The sequence below is a fragment of the Neomonachus schauinslandi genome, chromosome 5 (assembly GCF_002201575.2).
Source record: "Neomonachus schauinslandi chromosome 5, ASM220157v2, whole genome shotgun sequence".
NCBI classification, from domain to species: Eukaryota; Metazoa; Chordata; class Mammalia; order Carnivora; family Phocidae; genus Neomonachus; species Neomonachus schauinslandi.
The window spans coordinates 80,373,517-80,388,511 of NC_058407.1; the positions used below are offsets into that span (position 1 = coordinate 80,373,517).

The window sequence follows — 14,995 nt, forward strand, 5'->3', positions numbered from 1 at the left end:
CCTGAGCCGAAGGCAGTCGCCCAACCGACTGAGCCACCCAGGCGCCCCCTCATATTGACTTTTAAAAACATTTTCACTCTTTCCATACTTGTAGTCCTATCTTTCCTCCTCGGTTTCAGCAAACTACCTTGCCTCTTAATTTACTTTAAAAATATAGAGGTCAAGGGCACCTGAGTGACTCAGTCAGTTAAGCGTCTGCCTTCGGCTCAGGTCGTGATCCCAAGGTCCTGGGATTGAGGCCCACGTCTGGCTCTCTGCTCGGCGGGGAGTCTGTTTCTCCCTCTCCCTCTGCTCCTCCCCCTGCTTGTGCTCTCCCTCTCTGTCTCTGTCTCAAATAAATAAATAAAATCTTTTTAAAAAATTAAGAAAATATATAGAGGCCAAATGATGTGATTTTCCTCAAATTCTCCCACCTCCACTTCAAAATGTCTCTGAATCTTAAGTCATTCTCTTTTCTTCTCTTAATGGGAGAAGCGTCCCTATGCCCTTTCCAAGTTCTCTTCCTCACCTGCATTCCTGATACCACCCCATTCCACTTTTTCTGGAACATTGTTTTTTAAAGATTTTGTTTATTTATTTGAGAGAGAGAGAAGGAGGAGGGGGAGGGGCAGAGGGAGAAGCCGACTCTCCCCATTGAGCAGGAAGTCTGATGCAGGGCTCTATCCAAGGACCCTGTTGATCATGGCCTGAGCTGAAGGCAAATGCTTAACTGACTGAGCCAACCAGGCGCCCCGGAACATTGTTTCATAGACTATCCCCAATTTCATGTTAAAGAAAATAATTTCTTTTTCTGAGTCTATTATTTATATTCTCAATGCAGACAATTTGGAAGATACAAAAAGGAACTAAGATGAATATAAAAATCACCTACAATCTCATATTATAGAGTGAGCCATTTTTTATTTCTATTTTTTTTGTAAATTTCTCTTTTTTTATGGTAGAATTTTATGGCTGGTTTCTTTATTTTATTTTATTTTTTTATTATTATGTTATGTTAATGACCATACATTACATCATTAGTTCCATGATTCATCGTTTGCATATAACACCCAGTGCTCCATGCAGAACGTGCCCTCTTTAATACCCATCACCGGGCTAACCCATCCCCCCACCCCCTCTCCTCTAGAACCCTCAGTTTGTTTTTCAGAGTCCATAGTCTCTCATGGTTCGTCTCCCCCTCCGATTTCCCCCCCTTCATTCTTCCCCTCTTCTACTAGTTCCCTTCCTTTAACCTGGAAACATGCTCTTGAGACCCTAACTTGAACCTAACTCTAACTATTAAAAAAAAATCCTCTCAGTCTTGCTTCCCTTTCAAAAACTACTATGAAATCTCTTTCATAGCCACCTACTCTTCAGTGCTATTGGGAGAGCTTTACGATTCCTCTGGAGTGAAAAAGTTGCCTCAGGCTAGGGAGGCTGAGCCAAGACAATGTGCAAGACATACATGGAAGTCATCTAATTCTCTAAACCTATCTCCTGGACATGCCACTATTGCCTCACTACCCCAGCTGGTTCCTCTTGTATCTTGGATTTTGCCTCAAGTCTGGTTGTGTATTTCCCCAACCAACCTGCCATGTCCTCATTCCTTTTGTGTCCAAACCTATCCATTTCATGGCTTCATTTATCATTCTATATGGATGACTTTGAGTTGATATCACTAACCAAGGCCTCTCACTGAAAGTCAGAATAACATTTCCAACTGCCTTCTAGTCACCTCAATATGAATATCACACCAGGAAACTCAATACATCCAAAATTATATTATCTGCCAAACCTATTTCTCCTCTTGTGTTTCTTATTTCAGTTAGTGGTATTATTATCTTTTATTCAGCCAAGTTAGATGATAAGGAGTCATCTTTGACTTTTTACTTTCCTGAATTCAACATCAAATTCTATTGACTTAATATCATATTAATTTACATTTGTCAGGCACATTGCTAAGTACATTAGGTGCATTTTCCCAATCTTTCACCATATTCTGCATCATTCTTATTTTACACATAAGAAAACAGAAACTTGGATGTTTAGAGCTCAGTGATAAAGTCAGTATTTGAACTCAAGCTTCTTTATTTCCAAAGGTAGTGAGCATCTTGATGACTTTTCAATACGTTCTCCACTCTTTTTCCACTTCTGTAGCCCCAGTTCAGATCATCACAGTAGAAGCTCTGCTAGCCAATCCCCAATTAGTCAAATCATGTCATTAATAACACTCTTCAATCCTCTTACACACTCATCACTGGAAACTAGTAGGAGATTGCCTGGATCGTTGAACATTCCTAGTCCCATCAGTTTAGTTGCATGTTTACCAAGAAAGAGTTGTATTTTGTTCTCAAGCCAGGCAATGCAGTTGTACTTTTTATTATGTTACAATATTTAATTAAATACAGTGTAAACTAATGAGATATGAGTATGAAAGAGAGCTCTCCCTATGAAAACTGAGTTGAATGCTTTGGAAAGACAGGATGAGAGTAAGTGGCTGAAAATATTATAATCCACTTAAGTATGGAGAAGGTGAACCAAAAATGATTGGGGAAAACTCTCATAAAAATTTCTTTAAGATTCTGCACTCCAATTGCCTTTTGCTGGAATTTAAAGAAACAGAAACAGAAACATCGGTGTGGTTCATGCAAGAAAAATAATACAAAACTCCAATTAGCAGCCCTGTACTCAAAGAAGGCGCCTTAGCACTCTATTATATAATTGCTGGATGAGTGTACTCATATGCATCTTAAGTTAAAATATAATAATCAAGGTAAATATCTTTTTTTGTTGTTCTCTGATTTTTATTTATTTATTTATTTATTTTTAAAGATTTTATTTATTTGACAGAGAGAAACACAGTGAAAGAGGGAACACAAGCAGGGGGAGTGGGAGAGGGAGAAACAGGCTTCCCGCCGAGCAGAGAGCCTGATGCGGGGCTCGATCCCAGGACCCTGGGATCATGACCTAAGCCGAAGGCAGACGCTTAATGACTGAGCCACCCAGGCGCCCCTGTTGTTCTCTGATTTGATAAGTTTTGCAAATGACTGACCAAATTGGGTCCCTGATTTCCCTGAATGAGAGACCTTCCACGTTATCTCCCATCGTCTTCCAAGCAGTAATAGTACCTTTCTTCTGACCCCCAGTCTTCAGTCTGATTTCTCCATTCAGTCAACAAATATGTTTTAAGAGCCTACTAATTACCAGAATTCCCTTCTTAAAACTCAAATCTAAGCCTCTCTCCTCTGCCCACAATCACTCAGTGATTTTCCCTTGCCTGCAGAATGAAGCTAAAAGTACTTAGCAGAATATTGAAGACCTGCCATGATCTGACTTCCACCACCTTTTTAGCTTCCACTTCCTAACAGAGCACTCCGTATTCTCTGTCAATCACCCACATTCTGGCTGTTGCTCAAACACATGACACCATTTAGCATTCATTCAGAGAGAGCCTGAACTCTATATTTGTATCTCTCATAATTTTACTCATTATTGAAAATAGTAGTTTCTATTGGGAAACATATTGTTCATAGAAATTATGTAATACAGAAGATGCTAAAGGTATCTGAATAAATTTTACTGAGTGAATTTTAAGTTGTAAAGTCAAGAGTATTGTGCTAATACATAGCCTGTGGATGGAGGCGTTAACTTGTCTTTAATAATCAAAAGTTTAAATGTGTCTATACTTCATAATTTAGTAAAAGTTTAAAAGTCTGCATAAACATGATAACTTGACTGTCCTTATCCAGTTGTCCAATCAGGGAGAGTACCTAGTTCCTAGGTGACAAATATCAGTGGATTATTATGTCATTATTATCCTTAGTTGTCTGTTTCTCTCACTCACATTTTTTTCCCCTGGAAGTCTTATACCTGTGGACTGTCTTAGCCGCTACTACTGCATTGAACTCCTAAAATGTTCATCTCAAACAGAACACCTCAGTCAATTCCACTCCTCTTTCTAATTGCTTTTGTGTATTTTCACTCAGCAAAACACCATCCATCATATCAGAGTTTAAAATGGAATTTTCCCAGCAAACCCACTTTCCCCTGCCTTCTGAGACCACCACCTCCAAGGTTTTGGAGTTATCCACAGCTCTTGAGGGTCTGTTTTGTTCTGTGATCTTCCTTAGGGCACAACTAGTTGCCAATTATTTCTTCCCATAAAGATTGAATTTTTAAGGGCTTTGAAAACTATAGGAGTACTTGCCCCTTTACAGTCAAACTTCTTGAAATATTTGTCCATACTCACTGTATTCACACTGTTATCTCCTGTTCCCTTTTCAACCCAGTGTAGTATGGCTTCTGTCCCCAAACTTTTACTGAAGCTATTATCAAAGTAACAAATTACTGCCTTGGTGCTAAATTTAATTGACATTGTCTCAGTTGTCAACCTAACTTCTTATAGACTTTGATATTTAGACCACTCTTTCTACCTGAAATGAATTCTCCCCTCTGCTTCTGTGACACCTCTCTATCTTTCAGACTGCTTTGTTGTACTATTCTTTTTAGGCTTCTTTCTTCTGCCCTTTTAAAAAAAAATGGGCCCATTCTTCAGAGTCCCGAATCCTCTCGTCTCCTCCCTCTACACATTCCTCTAAGCAATCTCATCAATTTCCCTGGCTTTAATTACCACCTCTGTCCATGATCACCAGTTCTGTGTATCCAGCTCTCTTATTTACCTGAGCTCTCAAGATGTGCATATTTAACTATGTCCAGATGTGTCCTCTTCAATATTGCATAGGCACGTTGACTTTAACCTGCCAAGGCTGATTTTACAAAAAGGCAAAAATACTCCTCTTATTTGCTTAATCTTAGTGAATGGTACCATTCAGTATCTATTTGCTCAAACCATCAATCTTAAAATATAGCTATCAATCTTAACTTCTTTTTTATTCCTTATTCTCCAATCAATATCAAAACTTTGTCAACTCTACTTTTGAAATATTTCATATATCCATCCACTTTCTCTATCCCTTCTGCACTACATGATTCAACTCAAGATGATATCTGTCATAGATATCTTCAACTGTCTTCTAAATGAGCTCCCTTCCTCCATGCTGGACCCTCTCCAATCAGTTTTCTAGGCTGCAGTAAGCTTCCTCTTTCTAAACATATACATTTAATCACATCACTTCCCAACTTTCCTGTCAATGTCCCCATGCTACCCTCAGCATTAATTCTAATCTCTTTCACATGGCTTGAGGGCTCTTTGTGATCAACCCATTTTCCCCTCAAGCCCCATCTTTGCCACTCTTTCACACTCTGTGGTGCTTCTTTAAATTCCCAAACTGTATCAATTCTCTACCTGTGGACCTTGGCCATCCCGTGAATCTGCCTCTCTCTGATCAGGCTATTCTCTCTGCTTATGGCTTCTGCACCCTCCCTCTGCAATTTATTCATTCAACATACTTTTGAACACTCACTGTGCACCAGGCATTGCTCTCGGTTCTAAGACCACAGTAGGGAGCAAAGTGGGTATGTTGTACTGAACTCATGAGGTTCAGAGTCTACTGGATAGACAGACAAGCAAATTTAGGCCATTGCAGGCCTTTGTGATGAGGGGTGGACATTGGGAGTCCAAGGACCCAGACAAAGACATCTCACTCAGCCTGGAAAGAGAAGGCTTCCTAGTGACAGTGTTATTTGGAGGGTTAGACCTGAGACAGAGAAGTAGAAAGGAAAGAAGCCAGGGAGTTTAAGAAAGACCTCAAAATGTAAAGTTCTTATCTTTTCTGCTTTTTCTTTTTCCTTCTCACTCTTCTTAACTCTTGTCTTTCACATTCAACTACCTCTGTTCTTTAAAAACCCTTTGGTTGGTTCTTATGGTACTCCTGGAAGTTACCTATTATTTTCCATCACTGGTGGCATCCATTATCACAGATGCACTTCCACGCCTTCAAAAAACCCACCAGCTTCCTTTCTTCAAGTCTCTCCTCAAGGTGAAAGTGAAGACACCTCATTGCATATAGCAGCCATGTCATACATCTCTTCGACAAAGCTATCAGCTAACTTGTAGCTAACTAGGGTCAGGCCCAGATATTTCTCTTTTTATCCTTCTGCTGTAATCCTTCCAATTGTCCATTTTTCTGTTCATATTTTCCAGTAGTCCACAGTGTCAAATTGTCTATGAGAAATAGACAACCCATGATCTTCCCTCATTTTCTAAAATAATACAACACAGATCAAGTTTAAGAAGCCTTTCCTCATGGCTTTGAGATTCCTGTCAGACCTTAGGCTCACCAGAAGACGGTGGTGGTAAGATTTCTCTTGAGCTTTATTCTAGGCCATGGCAAGACCTTTCACATGTAGCAAAAGTGAACAATCAGCTAACACCACCCCACAGATCTCTCAGCTTCTTGAAGGGGCATATCATCCTAAAAACCTTTAGTTCCCTTAGGGCTTGTTATATTACATAGTCCTCCCATTCAGGCAATGGTCCCCATTTTAAAAGGTTTTAATAAGATGAGAAATATCCTAGGATAAATTTGCAGCCACCTCTACCTCCCATCCTCCCCTGGGGTAAAGAGGAGGGTGGCTTTACCCATGATTGGGTCAGTGACTGCAGGGGACTCTGCCTTGCATCAGCAATGTCATTATTTCTTCACTCACTACAGTCTAAAGATTTGGCAACAGTGCTGGTGCTCATATATAGAAGGAAGCTAATTACTTCATTTCATTCTTTTGTTGGAACATTTTCCTACCCACTTGCAAATAATCTTCCCTTTCCTTTAACAGCTCCTCTCTGAAGAGACCAACAAAAGCACATTCATCAGAAGCCAAGTTGGAGCCCAGGAGGAGACAACAGAAGCCTGGGCTCAGGGGCCCAGGTTAGAGGTCAGTGTCCACCAGCTCCTAGGTAACTGGCCTTGCAGTGTCTCTAAAGCGAGTTCTTAACAGAGGCAGATGGAAACTTCCACTGAATTCCTTATATGTTTGAAATAGATAGGTAGATGATAGATAGGTGATAGATAGATAGATAGATAGATAGATAGATAGATAGATAGATGATAGATATGTGATTGTTTCTCCCATAAAGGCAGTAATATTTCTATAACAATGGCTTCATTCAGGGCTTTCCAGAGTCACTGTTGGCCATTCTTTTGGGGACTCTATGGGCAATTATTTTCTTGGTCTGAAGCAAAAAAAGACTCAGAACACAAGGTTGCCTTTTTCAATTTTTGTTGTGGAAAAAAAAAAAAGACAGCACCTGAGTGCCTTAATCAGGGGGCACCTTTGTGACACACTGGAGACAGGGCACTATGTGTATCTATGTACTGTAAAGTCTATAGCACTTTAATCAATTTTGATTTCACAGAGAAATTAACCAGTCAATAAAGACAAATCATGGAAAGGGCAGTTTATAAACTAAAACACAGATACTTTTACATACCATCTGGCAACTCTTGATAATACAAAATGGGTGGAGACTTCAACAAAGGCTCATCCATTCTGACAGAGAGTCTATGTTTATTGTTCTTTAACATTTCCAGTATATTTGGATATTTAAGAGCAAAGCTACCATATATGGGATCTGATCAAAGGGGTAAGTCAGGGTGAATAGGGCCAAAATCCAGCAGGCACTTTAGTCAGCAAGCCCTAAACCCTGGCTTCCTCTAGTTCATATGTATGGGCTAGCAGAAGCTCTGTTTATGAGGCTGGATAATAGAAAATTGACAAGTAACCTAAATATCCAATAATAAGGTACTGATTGAAAAATATACATAGAATTATTAAATGAAACCATTAAAACAGTATATATGTATATAACTACATGAAAAAGCAGGTTATAAAATAGAATGTATCACCCCATTTTTGTGAAAGAAATATAAATATACAGAAATGCAGACACATGCTATCTATCTATCTATCTAACTATTCAGGGAAAAAACTGGAAGAATACGTTCCACAATGTTGACTACAGTTATCTTCAGCTCATAAGTTGTTTTGTTTTGTTTTGTTTGGAGTGACTTGGCTTTTGCCTTCTTCTGATGAAAGTGTACTGACTTCACTGTGTGTGTGTGAAAGGGGGGGAAGAGAGAGAGAAAGATGGTTATTTTTTGTGTAATAAGAACAAAATTAAAACCCTAAATAGTGGATTGAGGCTTAAACAATAACAACTAATAATAGCTACTTTAAAAGTGACAAATATTTGCGAACTGGAAACATGAAATAGTGTTTAAAACCATCAGGGCAGTCAAAAAGAAAGTCCAAACAGTCTGAGGACAAAGTATTATTCACTGTTTGATTTGGCCAGTTTTTCAGCTGCAATAACTATGGCTTTATGACAAAATTTTCACAAACCAGAAATAGATGTTAAAGTGAATCATCAATTTAGAAATGTAATTATAGAGTAATCCCACCTCTGATATTGATCGTATTTAACAATCCCATTCAGAAGACTAATAATATATCCCCTTTACTGTCAGTGATTTATTACTACAATGTTCAAAGAGATATAGTGTATGAAGGAATTATGCAACTGAGACTCTACCTTAGTTTTATTAGGAAAATGAAGAAAAGGAAGTATGTTTAGATGTGGCTTTCATTCCCTGACTTTTCCCTTTGGAAGAATTACATTCTGTTAATCCTTGAGACAAGAGGCTGAAGCTAATATTTATCAACATATATTAGAATATCTATCGGGCATTATACTGGTACCTTTACACCAATTCTCTAAGGCATGTATTTGCCATTTAAGAGACTAAGGCTCAGAGAAATTTCCTAATTTCTTTGTGGTCACATAGCCAGTAAGGTGGTGGTACCAAAATTCATACTCAAGTTTTTCTGACCCCAAAGACTTTGCTTTATCCTGTTAGACCAGAGTTACAACGTTCCATGGTGGTGGATTATATTATATTATTTTTTGAAATTACTCAATCTCTCCTTTTCTATAAGATTATACATCCTGCTCCATTGCCTTTGGGCAAGGTTGTGTGACCTGGTTTGGCCACTGAAGTATGAACAGATGTGATAAACACTACATCCTTTAAGAGCCATCATGGTATTTTGTCAGTTCGCTTGCTTTTTTTCCCTCTGTCACATGAATGTCCCAAATAGGAAAGCTCCTTCAATATGGGTCCCAGAATGTGAAGACATGTGGAGCAAAGCTGAGCAGAATCTCAGCAGCTGCCAACACAAAGCTGCCAAAATGTGAACAAGTGTGCATTCATTCATTTTTCTAATGCTGCATTATAAATTACCACAAACTTGGCAGCTTAAAATTACAAATTTATTTATCTCACAGTTTCTGTAGGTCAGATATATGGGCATGACCCTATTGGATAACCTGATCAGGGTCTCAGTGGGCTGATATCAGAGTGTTAGCTGCTGTTCTCATTTGAGATTTGGAGTTCTCTTCTGAGCTCACTGGTCATTGGTAGAATTTCTTTTCTTGTGGTTGTAGGACTAAAGACCCATTTTCTTGTTGGCTGTTGGCTAGGGGTTGCTCTCAGTTCTTAGTGGCTTTTCTTGGATCTTTTCATTGTGGCTCTTCCATATTCAAGCCAGCGTTGGCACATTGACTCTCCTTCCTGGCAAATCTCAGACCAGCAGCTGGAGATAACTGTCTGTTTTTAAATATTTTATTTATTTATTTGACAGAGAGAGAGTGAGAGCACAAGCCAGGAGACAGAGGGAGAAGCAGGTTCCTCGCTGAGCAGGGAGCCTGACATGGGACTCGATCCCAGGACCCTGGGATCATGACCTGAGCCGAAGGCAGCCACTTAACCAACTGAGCCACTCAGGCGCCCCGATAACTGTCTGTTTTTAAAGGATGCATGTGATCGGGTTAGGTTCACCCAGATAATCTCCTTATCTTAAAGTCAACTGATTAATAAACATAATTTCATTGGCAAAATCCCTTTGCCATGTAACATAACATAATCACACGAGTAACACCAAGGGATAGACACCATCTGGGCCTTCTTAGAATTCTGCGGATTACAAAGAGATAATTGTATTGTAAGCCACAGAGATTTGGGGAGATTGATTTTTTACTACAGCAAACTGACTACTGCAACTAGTTACCTGAACTTGTGTGTCTGTGCCTATAAAAGGGCATAAATCATAGGCGGCAGGCATCTGAACACATTGTGAACACACAATGTGTTCACAAAATGAACATACCTGTACAACCACCACCCAGCTTAAACAAACAAAAATAAATAGACAAAAATCAGAAAATTTTTAACAGCACAGAAACCCCTTTCCAGTCATTTCCCAGACCCTAAATAACCACTATCCCATCCTCTAACCCTGCAATTTATTTCACCTGCTTTTGAAATCTTATGAATGGAATCTGGCTCCTTCTTCTTGATACTAGATCTAGGAGTTTCATTCCTTCTGTTGTTTGCAGTTTTAGTTCTCTTCCTGTATAATATTCCATTACATGGATATTCCACAATTTGTTTTTCCATTCTGCTGTTGTTGATAGACATTTGGTTAGTCTCCAGTTTTTAGCTATTACAAATAATGCTCCTCAGACTGTTTTTTTTTTTTTACAAAGCTTCTACCCTTACCTCTCCCTTTCTCTGTTCCTCTCCCCTCTCTCCCCTTTCCTCTCTCTCCTCCATCCTTGCCTCCCTCCCTTCCTTCTCTCTCTCTCTGAATCTCTTTCAGATGCCTTCATATTTTAGATATAACCTTCCCTCTCCCTAAAAAGGAGGGAATCCAGTTTGGTTATTGTCAACTTTCAAAATTAATCTTTGAGAAACTGTCTCTGAAAGATAATTGGAAAACCACAATGAATGGATTTAGACCAAGTGAGTAGGGAGCTAAAGGAGGGGCAAAAAAACAAGATATAATTTCCTACCCTTGGTTTATCTCTGGGCAGAAGTTGCTTTGGTGAGACCAAGATAATTTCAGCCATCACTCTGAGCAGAGCTACACAGTGTAGTGGGAAACAGCATAGCCTGAGGCACCATTTAAAGTTCTGAATCTGGTTCCTTTTTCTAGCTGGAAAACTTGGCAATTCACTACCTCTCTGAGTTTCATTTCCTTCACCTATCATGGGGGCAGTGAGACTTTTCCCTTGGGATGTTTCAGTTCCTTCCCATTCTTCTACCACTTGTGCAAAAAAACAACAGAACGTTTTGCCCCAGCCCCATTCTACCATCTGTTCCCTGTCCTTCTCTGCCCTGCTTTTGCCCCCAGAAAATGGGCCTCTTGACTGCATCCATCACCTGGCTCTGTTATTATTCTGCTTCCAATTGGGTTCAGCCAGTGGGAGTCACTGGCAAGAGATTGGCAGGAAGGAAGAGAAAGAAGCTGGATTATTCCCTTGCACCACATGCTACTCCCTCCCTGCCTTACTGCTGTTCTAGGGTGGTTGCTTTCCTCTTGGCCACAGCTCTAGCTACCACCTGACTCTAGTGACACCTCTGTTCCTCTTGCATTTTAAACCTAAAGCTTATCATGATTTCCCACTCAGTGGTGCTCCACCATCTTTGGTTTCTTAACCCAGTGCATACCTCTGTAAATGGTTCCTTTACTATACTCTTTCCAGGCTGAAGTACTTTGAGTGGATCAACCTTTCTTGAGATGTCCCTGATAATAGAAAAGGGAGCCCAGTCAGATTGTTGAACATATGGGAGAACAGGAAACAGTATTAAAAGTTGGAGGCCAAGAAAATAAGGAATTTAAGGAACTGGGGAGATGCGATGGAGCAATGAAGAGTAGTCATAGTGTCCCATGAGCTGTTTCGGTGGTCTCTGCTAAGTACTTTACACATGTGGCATTTAAACTTCACAGTACCCCATGAGTTAATATGAAGACTACCTAATTTTAGAGGTGAGGAAACTATGACTTAGGGTTGTTAAGTAATTTCTTGAGATCACTCTTTAGTAACTGGCAGAACTAAGATTTGAATCCAAGACTTTGGCCTCCCAAACCCATGCTCTTACTTACATCCTTTCAAGACTTAGTACTGTGGCATGGTTCATTATCTTGAAGAGACAGATAGATATTTTGGAGATATTAAGCAAAGTCATCTGAGTGTTGATGAGTCCAGAATTAAAAGGTTGCAATGAGGGCAGTGACATTTCTTCTCTGTGTCACTTCCTCTCTCCCAGCTTTGGCAACTGACCCCAAAATAAATCCAACCTCCTTTGCGTGTCCTTTATGGTTCCCCACAATCATACTGCTTCTCCCTTCCTGGAGTTATCTCCCACCAGTCACACACTCACCGGGCTCCAATCAAACAGACTTATTCTTTATGGTTCACCTGTTTCTTCATGAAGTTGCCTTCCCTCCTTTTTTCTCCTTTGAAATCCTCTTGAGCCTTTTTGGCCCACTTAAAAGCTACTTCCTCCGGACAAATTATGTTATCACACCAACCACAAAGTCACCACCCCTCCCTCCTCTGAACATTAGCAGCTTTGTTTATACTACTTTCTCTGCATCTGTCCTGTGCTGCTTGGAATTTTAGTTGTATGTGTTCATCCCTTTTCTTTCCTATTTGACCTTGGGAACTTAGAGGATGGGGAATGCTAAGATGAGTAAAACAGAACCCCTGCACCTAAAGAGGTAAGAACACAAAGAACTCTAAATACCAGTACCTTTGTGTATTTTGGCATTTTACTTTAGACAAATAGTAAGTGGTTGGGGAATGTAAAAGAGTGAATGTTCACATATAATTGAGGAGAAAGCTTCTTGAAAAAAAAAAAAATGACATTTAGAATGTACCTGGAAGTCTGGTTGAGCTGTCAGCTGTCATAATTTGGGGAGGGCATTTTATGAAGAGAAGCAGCATGAGATGGCTTTAAGAATATTGTTTCCATTGTGCATCCCAGTATCTCTGATGATTAATGAAACTAATAATAGCAGCTATCGTTTATCAAATGCTTGAGTCGTGCCAGACATTTTGTTAAATGCTGTTTGTATGTTATCTCATTTAATTAAGACCTTCCCCATTTTACAAATGAGAAAACCAAGGCTTAAACAGATTTGTTCAAAGTGGCCCAATTAGCCACGTGGCAGAGCTGACTTCTGATGAGGAAATATGGGGCCACATTGCCTTTTTACTTACAACCTGATATGCATAATTCTTTATGCATTTACCACTACATTCCAGAGAAAATGCAAACCCTCAAAGAGCCATATGGAGCCAACATAATCCTCATGTAATATTTATAAATTGATAAATTTTAAGGAATCTAGTTATTTACAATGCATCTCTGAGAGCTCTTTTTAAAAATGGCATTTCAAAATAACATTCCATTTATCTTCTATTGGGGCACTAAAATTGTGGTTCTTTAATCTGAGGTATGAAACAAATTCCAAAATCTCTTTGAGTGAAGATACAGTTCTTCTCTTGAAATATTTTCTAAAAATAAAATATCGTCCCATAGTAATTATGTTAGTCACCATTCAAACTATTTAAATTCAAAACATTTAGTGAGTTAAAAAAGAATGGCCTCTGATATTTTTATCAGGATAAAGAATGTGACAGTGCCTCTCAATCTACAATGAAATTAAATTCCAAGATATGAAACTGCCATGCATTATAACATACGGGTGAAATTTGCCAAAAACAACGAGTTCCCATTTTCCAGATGCTCAGATGCTCAAGTAATGACATCAACACTGTGGAGTTTCCTGGGTGCAAGTTATATAGACTAGTGTCATCCCTTTTCTGAAAAGGAAATGTCAGTATATTTTTATTTTTTCTTAAATCATACAATGTTTTTTCCCCAGCTGCTATAAAATGTTTCTGTACCTTGTGAGGGAACAGTAATGAATTTTCATATTAACAAAATATGACTTGTGCATCAGGATGTTGACAATTATGTGGCTTACATTCTCGAACTCCAGGATGAATTAAAGAGGCAGTCACCATATTACACTGTGTTAGCATATGCAAAAGAGCATTGAGGTAAGGTCAGCTGAAGGACAGATTGCTAGCAAAGTCTTTAAAAAAGTGAGAGAGAGAGGGCCTTCCATGGGTAGTTATTTTCTACCTATAGGCAAAAGGATGGTGGGTGTTCTTCAGTTACAGGATTACCTACTTTTTCTCAGGCCTCTCGGGGAATGCCTTGTATTGGTTGAGAAACAGCTCTGGAGAACTACAGGGAAATGTTAACTTTAGTAGAGACCACAGTGTGCTAAAGATCTTGGAGGAAAAAAAAAAATCACATCTGAAAGACATAAAGTTTGGAATTGTCTGGGCTTTGGCTCAATTCGGAACTAACAGTAGCCAGAAACAAAATGGCAACGGAAAATGAAGTCTTCGCAATTTTATCAAATTGCTATTTTAATGCCTGCATCAACACATGGACTTTAGGCAATTAACAAACATTTTTCAGATCACATATTCTTGTAAGAAATGTAGAGGGCCAAACACATCTCCTAGAATGACCTTGATAGCTTACAGTTACACTTGACAGAAATTAGACCATAAAGTGGGTAAAAGTTTGATTTGTTTCAACTCCAGTTCATTCCCTAGACAATACCCCCAACATCATGAACATCAGTAGCCTGGTAAATATCACGTACCTTACTGAACAATACTTAGGGTGACCAACCCTCCTGGTTTGTCTGGGATTGAGGAGTTCCCCCAGGACCAGGGAATTTAGGTACCTCCGAAACTACCACTAACCTGGAGCAGTCCCAGACAAAATTGGATAGTGGGCCACCCTACAATAAGATCAAATGTTTCACTTTCTGTTTCATATGCTAAATTCATGTGAAATTTGTGCTAAGAACAGCTCTTTTATTTTTAAGCCACAAACTTCTATTTGATTTTTTAAATTATAGATTTATTGGAAAACTTAAAATTATTTCTTTTAGAAATAAAATAATGCTATAAAGAGGTGCCTGGGTGGCCCAGTCAGCGAAGTGTCAGACACTTGATTTTGGCTCAGATCATGATCTCAGGGTTGTGAGATCAAGCCATGCATCAGGCTGCACAATGGGCATGGAATCTGCTTGAGATTCTCTCCCTCTCCATCTGCCTCTCCCTCACCACTCCCTCAAGAAAGAAAGAAAGAAAGAAAGAAAGAAAGAAAGAAAGAAAGAAAGA

General features: G+C 39.2%; 1 protein-coding gene across 1 annotated transcript in view; it reads left to right on the forward strand.

Moving 5' to 3' along the window:
- LMNTD1 (lamin tail domain containing 1) overlaps positions 1–14,995 on the forward strand; it is a 437,084-nt gene that overhangs the window by 267,783 nt on the left and 154,306 nt on the right. The window contains exon 3 of the mRNA XM_044915214.1: positions 6,715–6,813. The gene's annotated coding sequence lies outside the window, so the exon portion shown is untranslated. The remainder of the gene's footprint in view (positions 1–6,714; positions 6,814–14,995) is intronic.